This window comes from Ischnura elegans, chromosome 10, assembly GCF_921293095.1.
Source record: "Ischnura elegans chromosome 10, ioIscEleg1.1, whole genome shotgun sequence".
NCBI lineage: Eukaryota > Metazoa > Arthropoda > Insecta > Odonata > Coenagrionidae > Ischnura > Ischnura elegans.
The window spans coordinates 37,371,734-37,399,643 of record NC_060255.1 but is presented as its reverse complement, the minus strand read 5'-3'; positions in this window follow the sequence as shown (position 1 = coordinate 37,399,643).

The following is a 27,910-nucleotide window of genomic DNA, read 5'->3' as shown; positions in this document are numbered from 1 at the left end:
GATGGATGTTTCACAGCCCTTAGATGGGAGGTTTATTCTTTTATTGTGGCCTGGATTTGATTCGTGGTCCCTCAATCTCAATGCCACCGTGACAATGCAACTCTATTTTTCGCGCCAAAAAGTTCTGAGAATCGGTCGTGAGGATTTTTATTGGTCCTCGTTCCTTTGACAGTATCACAAGAAATAAGAGGCTCCCCATTTTTTTTTGACGGAGTGAACTTTTATGGCGTCCCTTTCATTCCATTTTCACTTTCAAAGTTTACGATTATGACATCTGTATTGCAAAATGAAGCTCTATCGTGTGCAAAATCAACGAACATGTCGATGGCCTTAAAAATATTCGTTTTCACAATGGGAATCGCATATTAGGATGGTGAGAAAAAGGTCAAATTCTCAACGCGATGTCTTCTCAGGATTCGGCAATTTAAATAATTATTTAAAATTTTAATTCGGTTTTTACCACCTAGGAATACTAATGTTGTCAAATTTTTGCTCTCAAGTACCAATTGTGCGGTAAAGTTGCTACTGGTTTATACTGTAATAGCAACGTAATTTTTCAATATAGAAAGCGAAGCAATCGAAGTATCAAAAAATGGGGAATTTTAAGGCTTTTATGAAGAATTTCCAATTTTTGTCCGTACTTTCTTTATTATGATATTGTATGTACAAGAACTTTGCACATTGTTCTGAGAAAAGAGTTATGAAATAATTCATTTATGAGAACGGAATGTATTGCCTGATTTGAAACTTAATATTCATTATAGTGGTACAAATAATATGGGAATCAACAACCCTGTTCCAATTTCACTACTTCAATTCATTCTCATAAAGTTGAATATTTTTCTCTTAAAATGGCTCATTATTTTGCGCTATTACGATGATTACAATTTCAGCTCAATCCCGTATTCTTAATGGTAGAAGATATGTTACTCAGCTCGTTCACGGTTTTAGACGTTAATTAATGGATACCTTCTTCTTGCTTGCCGTGTTGGTTCACATTTGATCAAGTATGAACGTTCACAATCTCGGAATAATTTTTATGCAAGTTTGTAAAAAATATGATGCTCAACAAGCACTGAGACTACCAATGAAGTGTAAAAGTAATTACTGAATATTATATTTAATTAAATAATTTTAATTTTGAAGACGATCCTTTCTCGTAGGTAATAGGAAAGCCCTTGGAGGCATTAAGGCCGTAGCAACATCCAGTCTCAAATGCTATCGGTTGGTGATATCCCCTATTTGGTATTTCAGATTGATTGAATGTTATATTTTGCAGTAAAAATTGCTTTTACACGTCATGGTGGGAAGGCATTGAAACTCTTGAATTGATTTGAAGCACCCAAAAAGGCTTCTGTCCAATAGAATGTTAACAATAATTTAGCTCATTTTATCCCTCGGAGAAAAACAACGGATAGAAAGGGCATTTTTCGAGGATATTCATATCTAGTATCAGTTGGTGAGTCTAAGAGCAAATTAGATGCTATAATGATATTCTGGACAGCCTGTTCCACCCTCAAGCTTTTTGTACTCTTTTGGGATTGAATGAAGGTTGTTATTTGCAATCACAATATTATTTTGAAGAGAATTAATCTCTTATTGATAGTAGTTTTACAAGGCTTTCATGATTTTTATGAAATAATGCATATAATGTTCTGCCATTCATGTAAAATCGATGTAGCTATTACATATTCTTGAGGTGACCGGGGAAGCAATGCTGATTTTTGTTCCGTGTTACCCGAATAAGGTTCCAATGCTTAAAATCCAACAGAGAGAAAACACATTTCTGTTGCCATTCTGACAAAGGGCATAGCACAGCATTTTATGCCTTGAACTCGAAATTTGGCAATACTTTTAGTGTTAATCGCGGAACTTGTTAAATTTTTTGTTTGATTGCATGAGCTCTGCTCAGTTCAAGTTTGGTTAGGCATGAAGAAAATTTAAGGTTTGCTCATTCCTATCATTTTCGAACATTGAAAATTAGGCAGAATAATAGAATACATGTCATCATTATTAGTGAGGTGAGCGTGGTAGCTGACTAGGCAGAGCACTTGACCGCTGATTGAGATCTCCCGGATTTAATTCCCAGGTGATTCGTTCGAACACCCCAAATCAAAATCTTCGAAGTGCAAGGTGTCCCAGGGAATGGGTGTCCTAGTCCGGGATGAACTCTACCTTTACCAAATTAAACCAACCTTTGATTAAGTATTTGACATTACCATTGTCTTTATTTTTTTAATTGCTCTGAGATGTTCATTCAAAATGGAACCTTGATTACGTAATTTGGGAAGGAACTTTATAGAACAGCCTGTGTTATGGCTACTATAATTTAAAAATAGCTATTTCGTGAGAGTAAATACTGAATTTTGAGAGTGTAGTATATAGAAATGTACCAACTTCAAAATAAACACTCCCTCCCCGTAGCACTAGAAATCCCAGATCGTAATCACCATAGGAGAGAACTTCGTCTGGATTGTTCTCACCTCCACGGTCCCAACCTTTTTCTGGGGGTAGACCTCAAGAGAGGAAGGGTTAAGGCACTTCCCCTTTTGAGTTCCACCCTCGGAGGCGTGGGAGGTACTCTTCAAAGAGGCCACTCTCAACTCTTTTTTTCTTCCGGATGAGATGAGGGGATGGATGACCCAAGGTCGCACTGGGGATGGACCCATCGGCCCGGGATGAAAGACGTTTTTTAATGTACCACAATCTTCGTCGCGAGGCAGCTGGGCGAAAAAAAGAAGGAGGAAGTCAAAGATGGAGAGGAGGGACTTTTTGCCCCTATAAAGAGAAGGCACTAAAGGGGGATGAGTTTCCTGATGAACCAACCCATCATACTCCCCACGTCTCGTACGGGCTTGCCTTTTAATGGGTCGTCAAAGCGGCGGACTCATTATCATGCCGGCCTCGGAGGGTGTGAGGGAAGGGTGATGGTGACCGGTGTATGGAGAGTGGCCGTTGGGCGCTAGTGTCCTCTATGCCCAGGGGAGACATAGTTCTTTTTTTGCGTGCACCGCTCAAAGAAGAATATCCCTGCCTCACACTTAAGGAAAGGGTTAAGACGTGCAGGGGCAATAAAAAGGCGGAACCTTCAAAAAGGGTTTCCTATCTCTAAGAACAACCGTAGAGGACAGTCTGACCTGGGTAACTAGTCCCACAACAATAACATTAGGGGTGAGTTTTTAAGAAAATTTCTGTAGATTTAGATATTTGAAGTAGCTTTATATTGAAGTACTTAAAAAGAGTCTCCTGTTCTGCTCTCTTTGACGTTAAGTATTTCATATACATGTAATCATGTGACCAAACGCTGCAAGATAGGGCCTGGATCATTGGAACCTATCCCATCTCTAAGAACAACCGTAGAGTACAGTTTTACCTCCGTTACTAGTCCCTCAATAATGCCATTGGGGAACAGTTTTTAAGAAAATTTCTAAAGAGTTTTCATTTTCAAGAGTCAACATTTTTAGAGTGAAATATTTAAACAAAATATTCCCTTCTTTCACGTCAAGCATTTCATCCATGTATATCTTATCGAAATGTGGCCAGTGCTGTGTGCTACATCGGGCCTGAACCATTGACACTCATCTCATCTCTAAGAAAAACCGTAGAGGACAGTCTGAGCGGCGTAACTATTCCCACAAAAATAACATTGGGGAAATTTTTAGAGAAAATTCCTGTGGAGACTGATTTTTTAAGCATTTTTATAGTGAAAAGTTTAAAAAGATTTTCCTGTTCTGCTTCCCCCTTTCACATCAAGTATTTCATCTGCATCTTACCGTAATGTGACCACACGCTGCTAGATATGGCCTGGATCATTGGAACCCATCCCATCTCTATGAACAACCATAGAGAACAGTCTGACCTCCGTTACTAGTCCCACAGTAAAGACCTTGGGGAACAGTTTTTAAGAAAATTTCTAGAGAATTATTTTCAGTATTTTAATAGTGAAATATCAAAAAAAAATCCTTCTTTCACATCAAGTATTTCATCCATATAGATCTTATGGAAATGTGGCCAGTGCTATGTGCTACATCGGGCCGGAACTCGTCTCATATCTAACAAAAACCGTAGAGGACAGTCTGACCTGCGCAACTAGTGGCGCAACAATAACAGTAGAGAAGAGTTTTTCAGAAAACTTCTGTAGAGTTAGATTTTTTAAGCAGTTTTATAGTGAAATATTTAAAAAGAATTTCCTGTTCTGCTTCCCTCCTCCACGTCAAGTATTTCATAAACATCTTATCATGTGACCACGCGCTGGTAGATCGGGCCTGTGTTATTGGAACCCACACCATCTCTAAGAACAACCGAATCGCTTGAGAAAGCGACCAGTATTGGTCGGGAAACGTTGGGGCACCCACAAATTGACGCGGCAACATAGCCCAAAAGTTTTTATTTAACGTGACGAGTAACCGCGAAAGTTTCAACGAAGGAATGGGGAAGAGTTTTTAAGAAATTTTTTATAGAGTTAGATTTTAAAGCTGTTTTATAATAACATATCAAAAAGAGTTTCCTGTTCTGCTTCCTTCTTTCAAGTCAAGTATTTGGGTTCAAGGCTGCGCGCTAGGCTTAGATTGCTTGAACAATTGAGAGTGCATATCTTTAAGAGCGACACAGAGAACATAATATTAGAGCCACACTATATTTCCAGGTCCGATAGAAGCGATAAATTAAGAGACATGTTTTGCCGAACGGATAGATATGGGAATTCGTTTTTCCCCCGAACCATAAAGGACTTTAATAAACGCTAGTACCAACCTCGTTAGAGTACTTCATTTTTTTTTTTTTAAGCTGTAAACGGCTGGTGTCCTAACACCCCCTGCCACACGCCTTTTAGGCGGCTTGCGGGGTATTATATAGATGTGGATGTAGATTTCATCTAAGTCCTATCGCAATGTGATCACTCGCTACTAGATTGGACCTGAATCAAAGGAATTGGCTGGAATAAACAATTATCGATTTTTAATAGATGAGTTATACCGTGCTGGAAAAAAATGGGTTTAGTGGAGTAGTCTAGGCCATTCAGTTAATATTAAAACCGATATTCTTTAGTGAAACAGAGTGAGCCGGTTATAGTCCTTCTTCAGTGCTTTGACCGTATCCGAATCCAAAGTTGAAACAGTTTGTCTTAGTAAGGATTGAAATATTCGTTTATTTGCCATCTCTTTTCATCGGCTTTCTTGTTGAGGCATCAATTTATTGGTGACATTTTATTTTTCTGAACCTTTTCTGAGTCTCTTACGGAGCATCACACCGATTATGACCCACTGCCTTAGATGATGGAAATACAAGTTCTCACGCAACTCGACATGCAGAAATAATCGATTTCTTGGGTATGAGTTTTGCCTGGTGAAATTGCAAATTGCAAATTGATTGCAAAGATAGAAAATAAATCTCTTTATGTAAAAATCTGTGGCAAAAGAAACCGACATCAGTAAAATTATTTTATATTATTCTAAGTCCTTCATTCATTCACCCGACGCCTAAAGCGCAAACATGCAAATAAATTCATAGCATACAAAAAAAAAGGAATAGGAACAAAAGGTTGGAAAAGGACGTAGTAGATGGAAAAACCAGAAATCAGACAGTAAAAATACTGGGCTGGGCTGGGACTCGAATCCAGAGCCTTCTTACCCTCTGATTTCCATCTACCACAGCACCGTTGTCCTCGTCCTTTACCATCCCTTTCTTTCCTACCCTATGAATTTATTTTTATATTTTATGTTATAAATATATTTTTAACGATTAAAATATTTTCTTTCAACTAAGGAAATTTCTTCACGAACTTTAAGCCTTAAATTTAATAATTAAAAATATATAATATCATATTTGCAGTGCAGCGCTTTACGGAGCGGTGACATGGACACTAATGAAGGAGGACGAGGAAAACTCGAGATGTTCGAGATGTTGGCATGGAGTAAAATGTAGAGGATAATGAAGAAGGATAGGAAGAGGAGCGACGAAGTGCAACGCATGGTGGGCGAGGTAAGCAGACTTATTAATAAGAATACGGAGACGATAGAAGGTTTGAATGGGGTACTGAATGGGATACTGAATGGGGATGGGATACTGAAATCCGTATTGGAGGTAAGAATGTTTGGTAAGCGGTGGAGGGGGAGAAGGGGAAAAGTATTTATAGATGGAGATAAAGAGGAAGGGCCTTATTTTTAATCAGAAAGGGGAGGGAAGTAATGGAGGAGGGATAGGTTCGCGTATGATCCAAGCAAACCTACCTTAAACGGGAGAGTATATACACTATAATCATGTAATTTCTCCATTTTCCCGTGTTGTATGTCCGCCTTTCATAGCTTCATTCATTTGTTCTTGTTATACCTCCTCCAGAGAGCTATCTCTTGGTTGTGTCTTGGTGATACCTTGTGGAAATCGAGAATCGAGATCCTGAAAGAGATATAACAGTTGTTATTGAACAGATTTTATTTCTTAACCGACAATATGCTAATATACGTATGGGATAATGACAGTCTATATAGTCATCTTGATGATGACAGTGTATGCTGTGGAAACCTAGGTCGATTAAGTAATAACATTTGTGGAAAAAGTAACTGTTTTATCTTCATCTTGATATTCCTCTGGGTTGATTTTTTTTATTTAATCCACATTCTCCTAGCTGTAGCCACTACTCTCCTTCTTTTCTTTTTCAGCCATATCTAAGCCGATTTCGTATGATCTATGCTCATCACATGGAGATACCATTCCAACGTTTATCTTTAGGTTTTTCATAGCTTTGCCATTTGTTGTACCCACCTTTTGTTATGCCTTCATTTTTTTAATGCAAGTTCTAGTATATTTATAGCTTTCAAGAATTTCATTTCTGGGCTTGTATTTTTCTGACTCCTCCACTTCACACTGGATAAGCTTTTAGGTTGTTTGCTGCTTACAATTGCTACGAAGAAATTATGCATGATCACTTTTGTTGCTCTTAGCACTGTTTTCCAAGTACGATTTCATAAGTGATGATAATAAAGTGGAGTACTTTTCAATTTAAAAAAATATTCTGTTAACCTAAGCCTTCTTGTAAAGATTTATTCCAAGGAAGGGGAACCTTTCCAGTGTTTGTAATGCTTTATTTTAAATCATTAAATTAAACTATTAAACGCTTAGCTAATTTTCAGCACTACTGTCTTGGTTTTACCATAGAGTAAGTATATATAATATACTTACTCTATGGTAATATAATATAATATACTTACTCTATGGTTTTACTTAATTCCTGGAGGATGTTTCAAAGAGCTATATGTGGTCACATAATACATCTCTTCCTGACTTAAAATTTCATGGTATCCCATGCAAAATATTCGATAACGGAATTAATTTCTCGTTAGGAAGATAGACCCGTGGGAAAATACTTGAGGCCATTGTGAACCATTATCGATGAGTTCGCTTCGGCTACCACCACTTTCACCTTAGTCCGTTTCACTTTCGCGACTGACGATGCCCTACAGGGAAAAAGCTATTGGGTAGACATCGCAAGAAGACGCGAGGAAAATGAGTCATCGATTCGGCATCCCACGATCCTTTATGCTTAATGCCTTTGTTGTTTCAACTGGTTTTGCCTGCTGAACGGGGTGAAATGGATCTACCCAAACTTTCGATCAATCATTTTCATGCTAATTTTATCGATCAGTTCTTTGAAGACATGCTTGATATTCCGCTTCTAAATGGTGGAACCAATTAGGAATCAATCTATGAGGATCGTTGGTGTAAACTTGATAGCAATCTTCATATGCGTGACAAAATCGATAATATGATCTAATTTATGTAAATTTCTCTCAAATGTTGCATGGACATTCCACTTTCACATTTTGTGGTGGGCGGAATAGAATTCTATCGCATTAAATGAATACCGTATGAATTATAAGTATTTCAGCTTCCGTGCATCGAAATATTATCTACGCTCGTTGTTATTACCAAGCTATGGAATTTGATATTTCAACCATTTAAAAACAATTGAGGATCAAGATATCAATCTTCAAATAATCAATAACTAATTTTGATTGATTATATCTGCTAAATGACATGAGTTTGAAAGTCAACCAACTGCGAGCAATTTTGGATAGAGAGTATATTTTTTACATCACTGAAATTGTATTTCAAACAGTTTGACCGCAGGAGAATGGCCGGAGGATATGTTTATGACATTGACCCTAAAATATGCATTGAATTAAGTGCATTAACATTATTTAAAATATTTCTGGACTTTATAATCACATCTATAGCCATACTGGTGCTTTATTGTTCATCAGCGGGTTAAATCATAATTTTCTCACCACCTTTATTATGTCTACATAGCTTACCTTGATTTGGGAAGCAGAATAACTATCGACGGGAGAAACAAGAAAGAAATTATCAGCAGAATAGACCGAGCGCAGAGAACATTCCACTAAATGAGAGACCTGCTTACAGCGGGAAACTTAAATATGGAATTAAAGAAACAATTTATAAGAACCTACATTTGGAGTATGCCCCTATACACAAGTGAGGCATGGAAAATTATAGCAGTGGAGAAAGCAAGGATAGAGGCCTTCGAAATGTGTGTACAAAAGAATGATGAGGATAGAATGGATCGACCAAGTTAGTAATGAGGAAGTCTAACAAAAACTAGGAGAGAAGAGAAGCCTCATGAAAACCTTAATAAGAAGACGGAACAACCTTATAACTCGAGTCAGTTGCTTAATTACTACCTACCAGAAGGGCCATGGGGGATTCTAATCGATGACCATTGGGTTGACAAGTGAGGACTTCACCACGCCGCGCTCCACCACCGTTGTCGAAAAAGATGTTTGGCTAAGAGCTCTACCCTCACCTGTCCAAACCAACCTGCAGGTCGAATCACCGAGTGAGAAAGTGATCAGGAAGTGTAAAATGTTCCGCTGTCGCTGGGATTTGAATATGGGCCCTTATGAAGGGAGGCAATGTCTTATCCTGGGATTGGCTCTACCCCAACCGTCACCTGTGCAAACCAACCTTCGGGTCGAATCACTGAGAAAGAAAGTGATTGGGAAATGCCAAAAAATCAACAATCATTAGGATATGAACCTGGGCACACATGGTGGTAAGCTATTTCTCCGCCTGGTATGCATTCTACCCTTACCATCATCTGTCCAAACCAAACTTCAGTTCGAGTACTGAGTAAGATAGTGATTAGGAAGCGCAGAAAATTTAACCACCGCCGGAATTTCCACCGGGGACCACATGGTGGGATGCTATGATTTCGTCTGGGACGAGCTCTACCCTCGCATTGCCAAACCGTCCACCCTGGATGGCGCGCTGAGTGAGGGAGGGTTTACGAGGAAAGTGGTGCGGAATGACATCTTGCGTCTTTTTCTGTCGCTCCAACCTCTTTCCCTCCTCAACTGTCCTTTACTACACCATCCCATCGTCGAAAGCACTTCCTCACTCCCCCCAGCTCTAAGTCCGCAGCACAGCGACTGGGAATCTGGCTGTCGTTGAAAAGGGAGGCGAGGAAAAAACGCACTCTTTCTGTTCACGCGTCATATAAACAGTTGAACGCCGCCGCACGTGCTAAGGGGAAGTGGAGTGGGGGGAAAGTGATGGAAGGGGGTGGGGAGAGAGGGGGGAGAGTTGACAAGGAGTCTTTCTTTTCTCCCTTCATCTCATTCACCCCCGCCGAGGACACATCACCCGCGCTAGAGCGATCGTGTTTTGTCTTTTTTCGCGACGAATCACTCCCTTCAAATTTACGAGAAGAGGACACATGCATGTCTCTCGACCGGTTTCTTTTGGTGGCGGATTACTTGCCTGAAGCATATGATATCATCAGGGCAAGCAGAGCAGATCCTTTCCAGCAATTCCAAGTAAGTATGTCACAAACGAAAAAATTCAACTGAGAAAATTATTTCAGTTTCAATTATCTTTATGTATTTATTTATATTTATTTTAAACTTTACCGTAAACAGCAGAGAGGCCTTTACAACGAAGGAATTAACAAAGCACGACACAAACATCCGTGATCTGAATAGGGATCTCCTATGCAGGCGGGATTCGAACCCGCGACCTACGGTTTGGCAGGCGAGGACTTTACCCCACCGCCACCGAGGCCGGCCAAATCATAGTCATTAGTCATTATCATCGTCATTAGTCAACAATCCGAAGGTTGATTTGACGCAGCTCTCCATTCCTCTCTCCTATCCGCTACCCTTTCCATAGCGATGAATTTCATCTCCTTTACAACCTTTTTAACCTATTCTATGTAGTTCATTCCGGACCGTCCATAGCCCTTCTTCCCTTCCACCTGTCCTTCTGGAGTTGTTTTCATCAGGCCATTATGTCTCATAATGTGGGCAACTTATTTTCCCACCCTCTCCCTAAAAGGAATCAATTACCACGTATGAGAAATATATTTGGACGAAGGTTTATGCTATATATTTGACATTTCAAGATGATTACATAAGTGTCAGTGTGTGAACGGGTGTCATTAACAAAAAATGGACGTTCGAGCGATCGTATTTTGTCTTTTTTCGCGACGAATTACTCCCTTAAAATTTACTTTAAGATGACACAAGACTTCGGGCCGATCTATTTTGGCAACGGATTACTTGCATGAAACATATAATAGCGTCATGACATTTTCTGAGTAAGCAGTAGATATAAAAGTAGGCCCTTTCTAACATTTTCTGGTACGTACGGGTGTATACCGCGTGGTGTACCGGTTTTTTCCCGACTTTTCGAAACCGACTGCTGTACACTTCTTCAAGGATTGGTTGTTTATCTTCTTCTGAGGGAAACTTCACCATTCCCTTGAAGAAGTGACCAGCAGTCGACCACGAAACGTCGGGGAAAAATCCGTTACACCACGCGGCATGCACCTGAACGTCACTTTTTAATCATCATGAGCCGCGAAAATTTTAATCAAGAAATTTTCTGGTATTTCAAATATTTAAAAACATATCAGAGCAAATAATTAAAGTTAAAAAGGGTAAATTTCTTAAATGAGTAACCATGCAGTAGCTAACAAGGTTTTTATCTATATATAAGATGATATAGCATAAGTTCCAGTGTGTAAACGAATGTCATTAACAAAAAATGTAACTATTGACCGAATTTGTCTATGATTGTTTTCATCGGTTGGGATCGCGTTCAAATCCCGGCGGTGGCAGATAGTTTTTAGAGACTGCACGATTCCTGCTTGAATGTTGTGTGGAGGACATTTCAAGCACAACATTACGTGCGTCTGCTATTGATTATGATGTACCTATTTGTATTTTCACTATGACACTCGGTTTCGAGGAATTAAAGAGGGCAACTCTCTCAGTCTTATAAACATTCAGTTCATTCTTTACGGTCTTGAGGTACTCATATATGTACGAGGGTGGTTTGAAAATTTCTCGGAATCATGGCGAGTTGTCAGCGCTACTGCAACAAATTTTCACGTGATATCCATAGGACTGTTCGCTGTAAACACATGCCACGTCAATGCTCGAGGAAAAGAACTGTGTTTCTGACGTGGCTTTTTTGTCGTTCCCGCATAGTGATTTGCGAAGATGGAAAAAATCGAGATTCGTGCAGTGATTAAGTACTTCGTAAAAATAGGTATGAAAGCAAAGGACATTCATGCCGATTTCCAGAATACACTAGGGGACTCTGCTCCTTCATAGTCAACCGTTGCCAAGAGGACAAAAGAATTTAAATTTGATCGGAACAATGTTTGACCCGTTTTAGGGAAAACGAACAAGTTGTTTTGCACCGATTTGTACCAAAGATGAAACTTGGGTCCATTACTATTTCCCATAGACAAAAAAACAGCCAAAGCTGTGGAAACATGATGATTACCCACCACCGAGGAAAGCAAAGACAATTCTTTCGACTGGAAAGGTCACGGCATCAGTGTTCTGGGATGTGAAGGGAATACTGTTTATAGATTGTCTTCCCATTAGGCAAACAATTACTAGACAATACTATGCTAACCTCTTGGACTAATTTCCATAAAATATACGCGAAAAAAGGCCAGGTTTAGCAAGGAAGAATGTCATCTTTCGTCAATACAATGCGCGCCTGCAGACATGTGCTATCGCCATGGCAAAAGAAGACGAGCTATGGTATTAATTGTTGCCTCTTCCGCTTATTCACCTGATATGCCTCAATCATACTTCCATCTCTTCCCAAAATTGAAATTTCTTGATGGTGGATCTGGTGGATGAAATGATTTACTTCAAATGAAGAACTGATAGCCACAGTTGACAACTATTTTGCAGGCCTAGAGAAATCTCATTTTCTAGATGGGATCAAGGCACTAGAATATCGTTGGACCAAATGTAGTAATCTACAAGGAGACTATATTGAAATGTAAAATAAGTTTCAGTGATGTAAGAACATTTTTTCTATACCATTCCGAGAACTTTTCAAACCACACTCGTAGTAATGGGGGATCGGGTTGGTGTGGTGGCTGTGTTGGCTTCCCATCCAGTGGACTTTGGTTCGAACCCAGCGGTGGTAGACTGCCCGATCCCTGCTTGAATGTTGTGTGGAGGACATTTCAAGCGCATCACTCCGTCCGTCAGATGGGACGTTAAGCCGTGGTCCCCTTGGCGCCATTCATTAAGATCAAGCTAATGTTGAAGCCGGGTTTCTCACCACCCATCCTCCCATGCCCTTCCCTCATGGCGCAAATGACCTCAGCTGTCGGTCACATACTCCAAATACCATACCATATCGTGGCGAACAATATTTATAGAATTTTGGTGTCTATAAGGTTAGTTTCGATTCAATGCACTGCGAACTCAGGCACGTGACCTCAGATGACGATCACCTCCTCCAAATATCATACCTATTTGTTTCCGGCTCGTAACTTAAACTCTCTGAAGGGCTTATCTATGTAGTCCATTGCATGCGATCCATAACCATGCATGAATACAAACTTGCTATTGAATACATATTTAGAACGTAGCTTATGATGCTCAAAAATGTCCTTGTTTGAATCAAACGATCCTTGGGATTTGCGGAAGTAATGCATGTGTTTGAAATGATATCATGAAAATCTTCTGGATGGACGGGGAATATAAAAATTAACCGTTTTCCTCACAGCACAGCATGGTGTTATATATTGATTCTCGTCCGTTATCATCGACTTATTGTTATCGTGTATAGGTTACAACGAGAATAATTGTGGTTATGGCATAATATTTTGATAATGGCAATGAATCACTGGCACCAGTCGCGGGAAAATTAACTGTGTTTAATTGCATTTAAAATTGCTAAGTTTTATTCATTCCCTATTATGGGTAAGTTATATAAAGTGCGCTCACAAAATATTAACTTTACAGTAAAATCCAATTATTAAACCCAACTAATATAACATTTCCAAGGATTTCAAAACATATGCAAGGTCAAGCACCAAGTTTTACATAAATCGCAACCTTGCCTTTGATAAAACATCCCTCATGTCAAGATTCCTGCTTATTAAGTTATTTGCTATGTTAAATTGGTTCCCCTATGACTTCCAGGTTCGTTAACAACGTTCTTAGCGAGAATTTGGATAATATTTTGCATGTTTGGAGTTGTTTCTGCCATATTCAGAATTTATTCGCCAAAATGAGGGTGCCCGCAGCGTAAGGAATAGCCAGATTGAGAATACGGAACTGGAAATATATGCTGTCGTTTTACTATGAAAAACGATATATTTTATCTGTATTACACCAAAATTCTCGATTAATGTACGTAAGCGCATGTTTAGTTTCCTGCTCGCAATATATGTCCAAGGCTAAAATCAAGGCGGATGATAAATTTACCTGGGTTAAATTTTTATTTTTAATACATGAATGAAAATTTTTGAGGAATTGGAAGAGGAATAGATTCCACGTTCTCCAACGATGGAAACTTGGCTGGTCTTTGAATCCTGACACATTCTTAACGTGAATGGAATGAGGGAAGGGAAGACGGCAATGTGCCAAAAAAGAGAATTCAAAAGGAGTGAAAAAACGATCCCAAATATTTTTAAGTTGTCCAATTCATGTAGCTGAAAGGTAGAGGAAAATAGATTATTAGGTATTACTTCACCAAAATTTTATAAATGAAATTTATAAATAAACGTTTTTTCATAGCTAGGATGCTTATTTTTTGTTTATTTTTAAAGACTTACGACAATTAGAAAAGGATAGAAAAACCGAATATGATAAAATGATACCAATTCTGGCGCCATTCTATACAATTCTGCAGTTTAAATATTTTAAATTTACAGTGGTATTGGTAAAAAATGTACTAAAATCTCAAAGGAAAACACACATCTCTTAAGTACGCGCTTTTTACAAGTAGTTATGACCAGTTTCCCGAATTGACTAGGAATATTAAGGGTAAGGGTTTTGGTTTTTGACACCTAGAAGTTGATTAGGATCAATCGAGGGCTTGTTACTTCGACTTAATGTAAATTACTCGGTAATAAAGTAATGCGATCCGCGGTTCAATTAGAGACAACCTACATTCAATTTTTGCCTCAAAGCCTGATTCAGATTTAATGTCAGTCACTGGATTTGAACAGATTTTTAACTAGTATCCTGGTGGATAGAGTGTTTGGCTGTTGATTCAAGAGTCCCAGATTCAAATTCTGTGCGAAAGTATCTACTACTCCACGAGTTAACAGAATAGCTAATTTAGGATGTATAGTGGCTGAATGAATGGAGCTGTCTCTATCCCCCAACTTGTGAATTCGCATATGTTTGGCTTAGCCGGAGGTGAGCTTTACTCTTACCTGTCCAAACCAATCTCCGATTCGAATCACTGAGTGAAATAAAGAGGTTAATTCAGCATAAATTTTCCAGGACCTCAAATAAATGAAATTTTTCGCGTGAGAAAATGCTGTTATATTTTCTCAGATTTCAGATATTGGAAAATATCAGCAAACTTTAACTCTGAGTGTCTTTATAATTTCAAGATTATAACACAGTGTTAATAAAATAAAATTTCTCATAATTATTTATACTGCGATTTTGAAATATGTTAGGAGTATAACTGGTAGTTTTGGAGACACACGGTTGGCCGATACACTGTCTCACATTTGAGATATTGGCAAGGATCTTCATTTCTAGATAACATCAGTGAAATAAAAATTAATAACCATTTTCCAAAAAAAGGTACCATCATTTGTACCTTCTTCTGGTGTATTACTGTATCACATACAAGCATTTTCAAAATATATTGAAACTTCTCGTGAGAAAAAAACTATTTGTAGGTAATTGCCTGTAATTTTATTTTATTAATATGCCGAATTCTCCTTATGCAAACCTGAAAACACTCACTCCTTAGTAGCGCTAGTTTCAGTTAAGTCATAAACGTCACATAAAGATGGAGCAATCCTATAAGTATTGTTGATGCGAGGGATGTTACCATAAGTCCATGCAGAGCAATACCAACTCCAGTTCAAGAGTGTCGTTCGGGGGAGAGAACAGATGTCCCCGGGTGAAGAGAGGACGACAGAGATTTAGAAAAACTAGGGCGTGGGGTATGAAGAGAGCCCCCCCGCCCACAGCCTCCCCTTCCGCCTGGACCCCACACTTCTTAAAATACGGCGTCGAGGATTCCAGGCTCAACCGTTGGCGTCGCCACCTCCGCCCGTTCGGTCGCGAGGGTATTATTCTAAGGCCCTCTGTTTGTTTTCCTTGCCTCCCCTTCTACGCGGCACCAGGGGCGGCCGTCGAACCCCTGGCCTCCATACTCCGCCCCCCCCCAAATTCTCTCCCACCTCTTGTCTCTTTCTCGTCTCCCCAGAAGACCGGAAGAGGTCGTTGTCACGAAGGAATAGGATCGGTGACGCGACAGTCGGGGCCAATTTGACAAGCTACTTTCATGCTTTTAAAATTTCGGTTGTCCAATCGTTACAAGTCTCCATGTAGTCAAACTGCGGGTCAATATTAACCCCTTATAATGAAGAGTCTAGCTCGTCATGAACTTTCGACGCCAAACCGCGCAGTAACGAGTGTATCTCGTCATCGGATTTTCATAATTTTAGCACTATTTAGAAGAACAATATAATTATTTTAAAAGCATAAAAATGTTCAAACATGTATAGAATATATAAATAATTCATATTTCATGAAATATGATGAATTGGAAGGGTGAAAATGATTTTATTCGAGTAGCGATAGCTGTGTTCTCCATGTTTAATAATCACATTTTAATCTACGGTTCTACGTTGATTAAAAATTATAAAATATCATTTCATTACCAACCATTTGAAAAAGAACCACAGAAAAAATAAAGATACAATAGGAGCACGGTATTCAGAAATTAATCGAAGCGGAAGGGGTTAAGGGCACGAATATTACGAAAGAGGATCCTCAACAGTGGCGCCGACTCCATGGGGCCTGAGGGGGCCCGAGCCCCCTCAAAGATTCGTTTGGGGGGGGGGAGCCCCCTCAATAATTCAAGAAAATAATTAAGTAATATAATGCTTTGTGAAATCACAAAAATATATTGGTGATTTTTATTTCCTATGGTTGACAATAGTTACCTTTTAAAATAAATTCAACAACGTGCGCTGAAACAAATAATTATAAGGTTAAGCAGGTTAACCCATTATAACCCAATGTTGCTTCAAATAAACGTCAAAAATGTATACATTTTCAGCTCTATTTAGGAAATATCTAAACTGCGTATTATTTTTGGGTGTAAATTTTGATAACGAAATATTTATCTGCCTCGACAATTATGATCAAGAGCAAAATTTTCATCTATTCAGAATAAAAAATCTTGAAATTTGATTTCTACCTTAAGAAGCTCTCGGTTATAAAGGGTTAACTGAATCAAGTGGTGTGAATCATGGTAGTGTTTCGGTGCTGCGACACACTTTGAATTTAACCTCTTCCCGGGGCAAGACCCAATATTTTTTATAAGTCGGCGCCCCTGATCCCCAAGTCGGTCTCTAGATGTGTTTTCAACCACCGCGCATTTAATTGGGTTTACAAAAGTCCCTACTCGCGCCGCTGATTGACAAATTGATCCGAGTTTCTCCGGGAAATGATATATAACCCTTAACCAGTGACGTGCAATTCTTGTTACAGTACCAGTGACGTGCGGTCTGGGAGACCGCAATAAATTAAAAATTCATAAAATATTGCTCTGCCATTTTTATTGTTTTGTTTAGTTTTTCTTTGAATGCTTAACTATTTTAAAACCTATGTTAAAATTTTTGCACTCCCAATACGAACCAATTTGTCATAAAAAATTGTGATTTGAAGGAGGATAAAAAAACTGATGCCAAAAACACTTGAGTTATAATTATTATATTTATGTATCAATATTTCGCCAGATTAAAAAAAGGCCTTAAATGTTAAAGTTGGAAGGCAAAGTAATAAGTAGCCATGAAATTCATCCCGCTTATTTATTTTCTTGATGCATTCTTAGTAAGTGACGTTCGGTCTTACATACCGCTAATCGAGTTCAATCGCAAATTTACAGAAATTAATAAAAGGAACGTTAAATTTTAAGAGTGGGATGTCCTTGTTATGCAAAAATATGAAGCTAACAAGAATTATAGATATTTTGAAATCTTAATTTTGAAAATATTCATAATTTTAGGACCGTGGCGGTCTCTCAGACCGCACGTCACCGGTTAAGGGATAATTAGGGGTATCAACCGAAATTTATGCACATGATGATGTGATGTATCAAATTAATAAATTTTCAATGCTATTCCTCGGATCTGCAAACATTTTACTGCAAAATATTGGAAAAAAATTGGATCACTCACGAAACTCATCTCAAACTCATCACCACGCTGCGGACAATTTTGAAAACCAATTAAAATGTGACCGAAGTTGCAACAGAAATCAGCCTTCTATGGAATAGAATTGGGCCTTCTCTATCCAGTTCCCTAAAGGTCTTTGATAAAGGTCTTTAATATACGCGAAACATCGGATTATAGGAAAATACCACATTTTGAAATACAATTCTAGGCTAGATGGCGTCGTTGAAGGCGATGAAGTGACTTGCTAATATGGTTGATGTATCGAGGATAGTGTTATGATGATAAACTTGGTTTTATAGGATGAATCGTCGAGCCACTACGACAAATAAAGTAGAATATGTCCAGGAAGATTTTTCTTGGTTTTGATGAGGTATTTCGATACCTAGGGGCAGTGGCGCAGCGAGGGGGGGGGGGTTTGGGGGATTAAACCCCCCACTCCCCAAGATCTCAGAGAATTTTTAAAGTTTAATCCATTTTACTTAATTGGGCTAATATTATTTATTGAATAATGTAAGGATTATAAAAATATTCTTCAGAAGGCCGTAAAGCCATTTACCAACCAAACAAAACATTTTGAACCATTTATCTTAAATTTTTCTGGGGGAGGGCCCCCGCATCTCCCGCTTCCCCTGGTGGGTATTCCATACCCCCTAACTTCCCAGTATAAGCTGTGCCTAAACCCCCCCTAGCCTCAATTCCTAGCCGCGCCCCTTCCTTGGGGATACCGAAAAACTCAAAAAAGAATCCGGAAGTAATGAGCTATAGGTGAAATATCCGCTATTATTTCTCAGCTTTTAATTACTCGAAGGCTTTCTGATACCCAGAACTGCGTGACTTTTATTAATAAAACACTAATATGATCAGGCTATAAAAATGGTAATATGTTAACCATAAACCAGTAACAATTACGAACCACCGTCAATGTAAATTATGAATCGTAGCAATGAATGGAAACTGAAGCCATAATATAAACCATGTATACATGTGCATATTGATATGCATACAATGTGTATATTGAAATATAATTGATGCTTTCCCGACGAATAATGTGGTTAAACTCTTCTCGGGATTCCCACTGGGTTAATTTATCCATAACGGCCAACGTTTCAAGCTCCGTTTCTTTATTAACTTTTATTTTTTTAAACAATAGAAGCCAAAATCCATTTCCAGCCATGTAATTTCATAAACATTTTCCGGGGCAGGACCCTCGCATCACTCGGTATGGGGACCCTATTGTGAGCCCCTGCCGAGGGCCCCCAATCGCCCCAGACCGCCCCTGGTATGGTCGAAAGAAGAGTTGCCACTTGAGATAATGCTGTGAGTAGATGTTTCGTGGGGACTAATGAATATTATAGACCGGAGCAAGTGATGATGGATTCAGACAGCGATGGTGGAAAATGTATGATACTGGCACGGACCGTTCTTAAATGGGAACCATATGGAATGGACGGGAAAACGCACTCAGCTCGTATCAATGAAGTGAGAAAGGATACAAATGGGAGGAAAACAAATGTAGAGAACTCCCTACTCGCATTAGGCAGATGAAAAAAGACTATAGATAAACAAATTTTACATGACAAGCCGAGGGTGGAATTGGTATGAGTAAACCTCAGAAAACATGGTAACAAAAGTTTTTACAGCGTCCTATCCCTTACGGAGAGCATTTTGGTTGCCAGTTGAAGATCCATGATCAAAACTACAAATAGTTATTTGCACTTCACGTACAAAACTCAGTTACCGACCATGGTTTCAACATATTTTGTCATTTTAAACGTTTATTATGCCATTTTCAAGGTGAGAATACCTTGAAAATGGCTGTTTTTTTTTAATTTAAGCGTGGAAATTACCGTTTGTATTTTTTATCATGGATATATCGAACTTCCACCGAGTTGAGCTTGAAACGATTTTATCCGTCAGTTGAAGACTTAGACCTTAATGTCACCAGAATTTGTGAGTCTCTTTGCGCTGATCATTTATTAATACAATTCCTCTGGGCCCTAAAAGCGAATTAATAAACATTTAATGGTGTGTAAAATAGCAAATGAAACCGACATTAAAAGTTACAAAAGATGATAATCAGGAATTACTAAACAGTATCACGGAAGCATCGCCTCGAGTAATGAATTTTACCACGGTTCGTGATATTCTCAAGCAAATAAATCAGAATTATGAAGATAGAATGCCAAAAATAGCTCTCCAGAGGTGACTTTAGATGTAGCATATTAATTATTTCACCTTATTTCGATAGAATTTGCAAATAATAGTGCTTTTTCCCAATGCTAGAAAATAGGCAACCTGCTATTTAATCAAAAATATATCGATAATTTAGGAAAATTAAAAGAACAAAACACCGAATGATGCATGAAAAGTACAAAAGTACTCAATAAAGTTGTAATAGCTACTGTTTAAGTACTTATACTATTTTGAATCTGAATTAAATCAAAAAAATACGAATATTTGCAATTTTTGACTATGCTAGTGCCCATCGGCAACTTAAGTTGCCATCACTTTTTACATTGGCATAGAAAAACAACAGAACCATATTTCTACGTAATAATTTGGATAGTAATTCATTAAAGCTTTCACTATAAGTTGTAAAATAAATATTAGTGAATAAAATACGGAAAAAGACCTCAACTTACATGATAAAGAAGATAGTCACCAGTCGTCGGATGAACACCTGAAGGAGCTGCAGTAATCCGACCAGTACGCGAAACTCAATCGAACTGACGAGGAACGAGCAACGCTGGCCAACATGTAAGGTCTAGTAAAAGCACACACGAAGAATCATATGAATTGACTACTTAAACGCTATATTAGACAAAATATAGCACGGCAACTAAAGTTGCCGATGGGCACTAATGGGTTAATACAAAGTGTCTCTTTCAGGGGTGGATATTTACAGGGATTATAACCAGATTTTTATCCCAATTTTTATCAAAATTTTAAAATTCCAATAGTTTAATAGTTTTTGTATCCTTGGAAAGGAGTGAAGGGAGTTTTTGTTCAAATACAAGCCCCAAACGTGCGAGAAGTTTGAGTTGTATTTGTCGTAGAGCGTATCTCTCCCGACTGTAAAAACACCCCTTTCTCCCGGCGTTATTTCATACTCCCTGGACCCAGGTTATAAAAACTCCCCCAAATTCGATGGAGAATCCGATCTGGTCTCGTTGATGGAATGCAGACATTGCCCATTAATATTTCTTCACCCTTCTATCCTAAATTTCTTCTGTGCATAAATATCTAAAAGAATTTTCAAATGGACTTCATTTTGCTCACTATATTATGGATTTATGAAAAAGGAATAGCATGTGATAATATCCGGAAAAATTAATTCCCATAATAACCAATTACTCTTTTAGTTTTCCTTAATCCTTGGGTAATGCACAAACAATCATTATAATTGCATATGCTTGAGCATACCATGGTGTATCATGTATGGTTGACAATCATCAATTTGGCTTCAGAAGGAATAAGTCCATTAATGATGCCATTTTTTCATTTACAAGGAATATATGGACTGCCTTAGATAGTAATATTCATGTTGCAGGACTTTTCATTGATTTAAAAAAAGCTTTTGATACAGTTAATCATGGGATTCTTTTAAAAAAATTAGAAACATATGGCATAAGAGGCAATGCAAAGGACTGGTTCATATCATATTTAACAAATAGGTCACAACATATGGAAATGAATTCATCTGTATCAAGTACAACTTCTGTTAATTGTGGAGTTCCGCAGGGCTCCATTCTTGGACCACTACTATTTTTAGTCTTCATAAATGATCTACCTGCTAATGTACCACTCTCCAATACAATACTATTCGCTGATGATACTAACTTAATTTTTAAAAACCATAATCCCATTCAGCTAATGAACGAGGTAACAGAAACTACGCACAATTTGATGAACTGGCTCACCGATAATAAGCTATCTTTAAATGTTAGTAAAACCCATTATTTAAATTTCAATCTTAAGAAGAAGATAATAAATTTTAATCCAATAATTAACAGTTACCCTATAAAAGAACTTAGGGTAACAAAGTTTTTAGGTATCTGGATTGACTCTAATCTTTCATGGGAAGAACACATCAATAAATTAACTCAAAAAATGGCACAAATCTGTTATGCATTCCGTGTACTCAAGGAAATCACTTGTATTCAGGTATTGAGAACGATATATTTTGGCTATGTGCAGTCACTTCTTAATTATGGTATTCCATTTTGGGGCTCCTCTATCTTCCTACCAAAATTATTTAAAATGCAAAAAAAGATTATTCGCATAATAACTAATTCCAATAATAGAGCTCCCAGCAAACCTATTTTTGAAAAACTGGAAATCTTACCACTCCCTTGTATGTATATTCTTGAAACAGTCTCTCTTATTAAAATAAACCAAGACATGTTTATTAAAAATTGTGACATTCATAGTCATAATACAAGAAGCCAAAATGAAATCCATGTAAGTCAGCACCGAGTAAATAAAACAATTAAAGGCATAGACCATCAGAGAATACTTGTGTATGATAAATTGCCAAGCTATGTAAAAAATATCAAAAGTTCCTTTAAATTTAAGTGTGCCGTGAAAAAACTACTTTTAAGGAAATTTTTCTATAGTGTGGATGACTTTTTAATGTAAAAAATTTAAGTGTGTAATTGAAATGTGTTCACAAAAAAATTTTTTTTTGTAAACTGGATGTATTTATATTTTTTTATATTGTTTTGTTATTTGAGCATTGTTTTTCCATTCATATTGTGTAATACATGTAACATCCTTGACAAAGCCATGCATAATGCAAATGCTTACGGTGACTTAATAAATCAATCAATCAATCAATCACATCTTTAATGCTTATTTGGTAGCTTAAAGCTGATTGACTCGTGGTAAAGAATACGATAACAGGTATTTTTAGTAAAAAAGTGGATACTTATGATATCTAACTCTTGAGGAAACCATCCTCATTCCTTAATACACTGTTCAACATGTTTTCTCACACATAGTATATTCCTTGATTACAGTGAAAGGCTTAGCTGCTCTTCAAATTACCATGCAAATTTCACAACCAAACGTTTCATGTTCAGTGTTATCAGTATTATTTTTATTGGGATATTTTGCTTAAAATCCTTAAAAAAATACTATAAAATTGCGCCCGACTTGGCTGCGCAATAAATGAAGGCTAAGGTTGTTACTAAAATCTCAATTTCAATGGTAATGTAGTAATTGGAAATGGCTAACCAATGAATTACTAAAAAAATTATTATGGTTAATCTCTCATATTTTCTGCCTTCATAACTATAAAATGTAATGCAAATAAGGCTTACATTGGTGATAATTAACTTGAAAACAGTCGCAATCGTCGTTGTCAGCCAAACAAGCTTGTCAGGTTCATCATTTGATTTCGAATTGTGTCACTGTAGTCTAAGTCACATGTTTTGAGACCAATAATCACTCCAATTTTTATTTGTTCCAAGGTATCACATATCAATGAGCGACAATTCACATGAAGAACCCTGAGCTATTCCAATTTCACCCTAGCCGGTTGCACAGTGAACAGAAGCTAAGGTCATTACTAGAATTCCAACTTCGACTATATTATAAGAATTTGAAATGGTTAACTGATGATATGATAAAAAATATTAATTTAGGTAAATTATAATATTATCTCTCCTCGTCAGCATTAAATATAATGGATATTAAACTCTTGACGGTAATAACCAAGTTGAAAACAGTCGTAATCGTCGTTGTCAGCCAACCAGACTAGTCAGACTCATCACGTGATTTCAAGTATTTTCACTGTAATCTCGGTCGCATGCATAGAGGAAAAAAACCTCGTGTTTGAATTCACTCCGAAGTATCACATATCAACGAGCGATAACTCACATGGGACATCTGAGCTACTCCAATTGCACCAGCTCTCAATATCGATATACAGATTCGTGAGGTATTAAATCCGAGGTATCACTTATCAACGAGCGACAATTCACATGGGGGAGCTCCGAGCTACTCCAATTTCAAAAAGCTATCAATATCGATGAAGAAATTCGTGACGCGTCAATCATATCGAAGTCAGGCGGGCAGACATGCGACGCTGAAATGTGGGTGTTGGGTGGGTGTATACATATATATCGGGAGGTCTGAGTGGATACTGTGCCCGATATATATGCGGTAACCTACGCCGCCCATTGTTATTAGGTACTGCGTGGCATTCCGCAGGGGTTTAATTACCATGCCTACCTCCCTGCCGGCGGTGGACTGAGATACGTAGCCGCGACGTGGAAGCTGCCGTTGGCAAATTTTCGTCTGTGCTTGGGTGAATGTTCATGTTCGGAATGTATATAGTGTCGAGCGGGGAGGGGAGGGGGTTGGGGAGGAGTGGGGGTAAAGGGGGAAGGAGGAGGTGGGGGTATTACTGGCCAGGGACACAAGCCAGAACGGCTCGCTCTAAAATACGGGTGAGGGGGATTGGGGGAAGGATTTCGTAACATTTCGATGGGGTTCAATGGAATTTAAGCGAATACATCGCGATGCGGCGGTGGTTTTCTTTCGTACTTCTATAGGCTTGCCGAGGATGGGAAATACCTTTGCTCATCTGTTTATCGATCAAAAATTATCGGGAGTCCCGGCTCACCGGCCAATACTTGGTGGTCCCACATTATGATGTGTCCCGCGTGATTTTGGGTACACAAATTTGTACGCATGGCTGCATTCATTTTCAATAATTGTTATTTCGGCTTACGCATGAAAGAAATGTATTGGTTAGGTACAACCAACGGTGGTCAACATAATAAGACGTTTAAAAACGTGACAGATATGCTAAAACAACTTACTCTGCCATATTAGTGAACTATATTATTCTAATACGGTGTTGTCTGGCTCAATTTGGTAGAGGTAGCATATTTAGCTAACATGTTTTAATAAAAGAGTGGTAACATTTCTTAAAATAATTTCCTATTAAGGCTTAATTTGGCATAATACTCAAGAGGATTTTTTTTACAAAAGTTGCCGGTCTTTTGAAGGAATATTCTAGACCTTTACCAAATTAAGCCAGAAAACACTCTTAATTGAAAAAATACTTCACTTATGTGGCACAATATGAATACAATTTTTTTAGCATATCTGTAACGTTTTAGAACGTCTATTTATCGATAAAATATTATCGGGAGTCTCGGCTCGCAGGCCGAAAGTTGGTGTTCCCACATTACGTATCGTACGTGGACGTATCTCACGAGATATAATGTGACCAAAATTGTGCGCATAGACCTATTCATTTTCACCAATTTTGATTTTTTCTCATACATTGAATACATGTTTTGGTGCAATAAGCGTCGACCAACATTATGAGGCATTCAAAAACTTAACTAAACGTGATAGATATGTTAATAAACTTAATTAAATCAATATTTTGCCATGTTAGTTAACTATTTCATTCAAATATACTTAGTGTTTTTAAACTCAATTTAGTAGTGGTCAAGGATTTCTGTACAATGGACCGGTATCATTTCTAAAAAGATAATTTTTCCTTAAATTTTCCGCCACATTAAGCCTATATGACGTATCTTATTGCTCTAGTAAGAATTTGATTATTTATGTTCTCTTTGTGCTCGTAAATTATCATAATGAATTTAGTTTATTCAATTATTTTCATTACATGATCTCTGCATTTCAGGGTGTTCTTCCGCGTAGACAAACAAGCTGACGCGGAAGAAAACCCCGAAGAATTGCAGAGATCAAACCATCGCAGCGGAAACCTACGTTCTAACATTTTCATTATATAATGCACAAATTCACCCATTTAATCCAAATTAGTTCACCCGAAATATTTTAATTACTATTAAATATTCGTATTTGACGGCTTTGAATATATTCATATAAAAATATAAATACAGATTTTTTAAATAAAGATAATGTATGTATAACTAAGATTGGATGTACATACGTTATCCTGGTCGAAAAGGCAATATAATCACATTTACTTTATAGCGGTATTTTACACATTTCCGTCCAGCGTAACCATATGAAAACATCCTACCATTCTGAGTTTATTACGCTTTCCAAGAAAACACGCATTCCTTTTTGTTGTCGAATTGTCACAGATACGTCAATTCTCATAAAAGTAAACAGGAAATGGCGTTGTATGGTTAATTTTAACTTCCCTTTATCCAAAATATGATTTCCCCGAAGATTTCATTCTTTCTATCGAAGTCACTCTTAGGGCCGGTTTTATAATGTCTAGATTAGTTTTTTCGAAGCATGGAAATCAGAGATAACGATTTCTTCCGTTAAAGATCACCTGTTTATCTAAACGTTACCCTGAACTACTTTTCTATTCTTCCACTTTCAGATGTTCTCAACCCAGGCTACGACAGTTTAATGTTCTCGTTAACGATAACTTGACATTATAAAATCGGCCCTTAGTAATTGAACAATATTAGATTATAACCTCGTCATCACCCAATGTAGCCCTATAGAAGACGTAAGTCTTCCCCACCTATGTTATGACTACCAGTGGAGGATCCACGATAGTGATATGGGGGGCTAAGTGATCGTTAACCTCCCAGCAGTAGGGGGGTCCGAGCAAAATCACCATTCTATCTATTGTAAATTGGATAACCATGGGGGTGGCTTAAGTCCCTCTCTGTAAGTGCCCCTGGATTGCAACATACAAAAAGGGTGTAAAGTAGGTCTTAAGCTTAGAACTTATTTGTATTTCAATTCTTTAAAGTAGGTAAATATATCAGAAAATATAGCTAAATGCTTTTTGTACAAAGTGGCAACCTCCAAAAATTTCGATTTAATCTAGTGTGTGTCTCGACCCAATGGGGGGAGGGTAATAGTCTCTTTAGTCCCCCCCCCCCCATAGATCCGCCACTGATGGATCGGTCTGAAAAAAACTTTATGTATCACCAAAATATTTCACTGGATTACAAAAGACTGTCCGTGTTCAAATCCCAGGCAATCCTTAGAGTACTCCAAAACAAAATCTTCGATGTGTGCAGTGGCCCAGGGAAACGAACTTGCCCCTTTACCTAAATATGTGGAATTAACGCGACCGTGGCTAATTCTGGAGTGAGACCTACCTTCACACTATGCAAGCATAACTTTTAATGAAATCATTGAGTGAGTTTTTTTTAACAGAGAGAGCTGAATTGGTTGCAGGTGGTATTATGAAATGGCGATTTGATTAGTGGAGAGATCATCCACGTAATTATAGTTAAATCCGTCTCTGTTCCTCTTCTACTTCCTAGAATCTGTGTCACAAGTATTATAGTGGAGGATTCTCCATACGGTCACAATATGTGTTGTAACCCACCACTTATAGTTATAAATCAAGTCATTATTCGCGTCGATGAGGAAGGAAAGATATGAATTCCACAAAGATACAATTACAGCGGTTAAACTACAATATATTTATGCGGATGTGATTTAAAGTTTTTTAATTTCAAAGCTATTCCTCATAAGTGAAAATCATCATCAGTGGTCAGCAATGCTATGATTGGTTTGACGCAGCTCTGCATTCCTCTCCCCTATCCGCTAGCCTTTTCATAGCGACGTATTTCTTCTGTTTTACATCCATTACACTTGACCTATGTAACTCATTTTAGGACGTCCCTTGCCCTTCTTCCCTTCCACATGCCCCTCTTCTATAGTTTCCATCAGGCGATTATGCCTCATAATGTGGCCAACTAACAATAAGTTGTCTCCTCTTCTCCTTAGGGGTTTAGAAGAATTCTCTTTTATCACACTCTTCTTAGCACTTCTTCAATACTTCCTCAGCAGATCCATTTCCTCTTTATCATTCTTCGTGGCTTAGTGCTCAGCCGCGAGAAGTGAAAATTGTGCATTGAAAATAAAAATAATAAGTTGATCGCTTTATCCTTATCTCCGCACTATAGGTGCATAAGAAAAAACGATTTCAAATCACCATAAACGGCAGCGCAAATTAACCTTCTATTAAACATAAAAGGGCCTCCTCCATGTAGCTCCTTGTTCCAAGTATGCCATCCTTCAGTGTTTTCCATTCTCAATCTCTTCTATCAAAGCTTAAATTCTTTAATTGCGATGGAATGCGTGCAACACAGAGCGCAGTGTGGTCTACCCATGAGTACGATATACCTCTGTGTTCCCTCCATTTCCTGTCTTATTCCACTTTTCTCTCTTTTTCGTCAATTAGTTTGTAAAATCCTTTCCCAGGAATAGGCA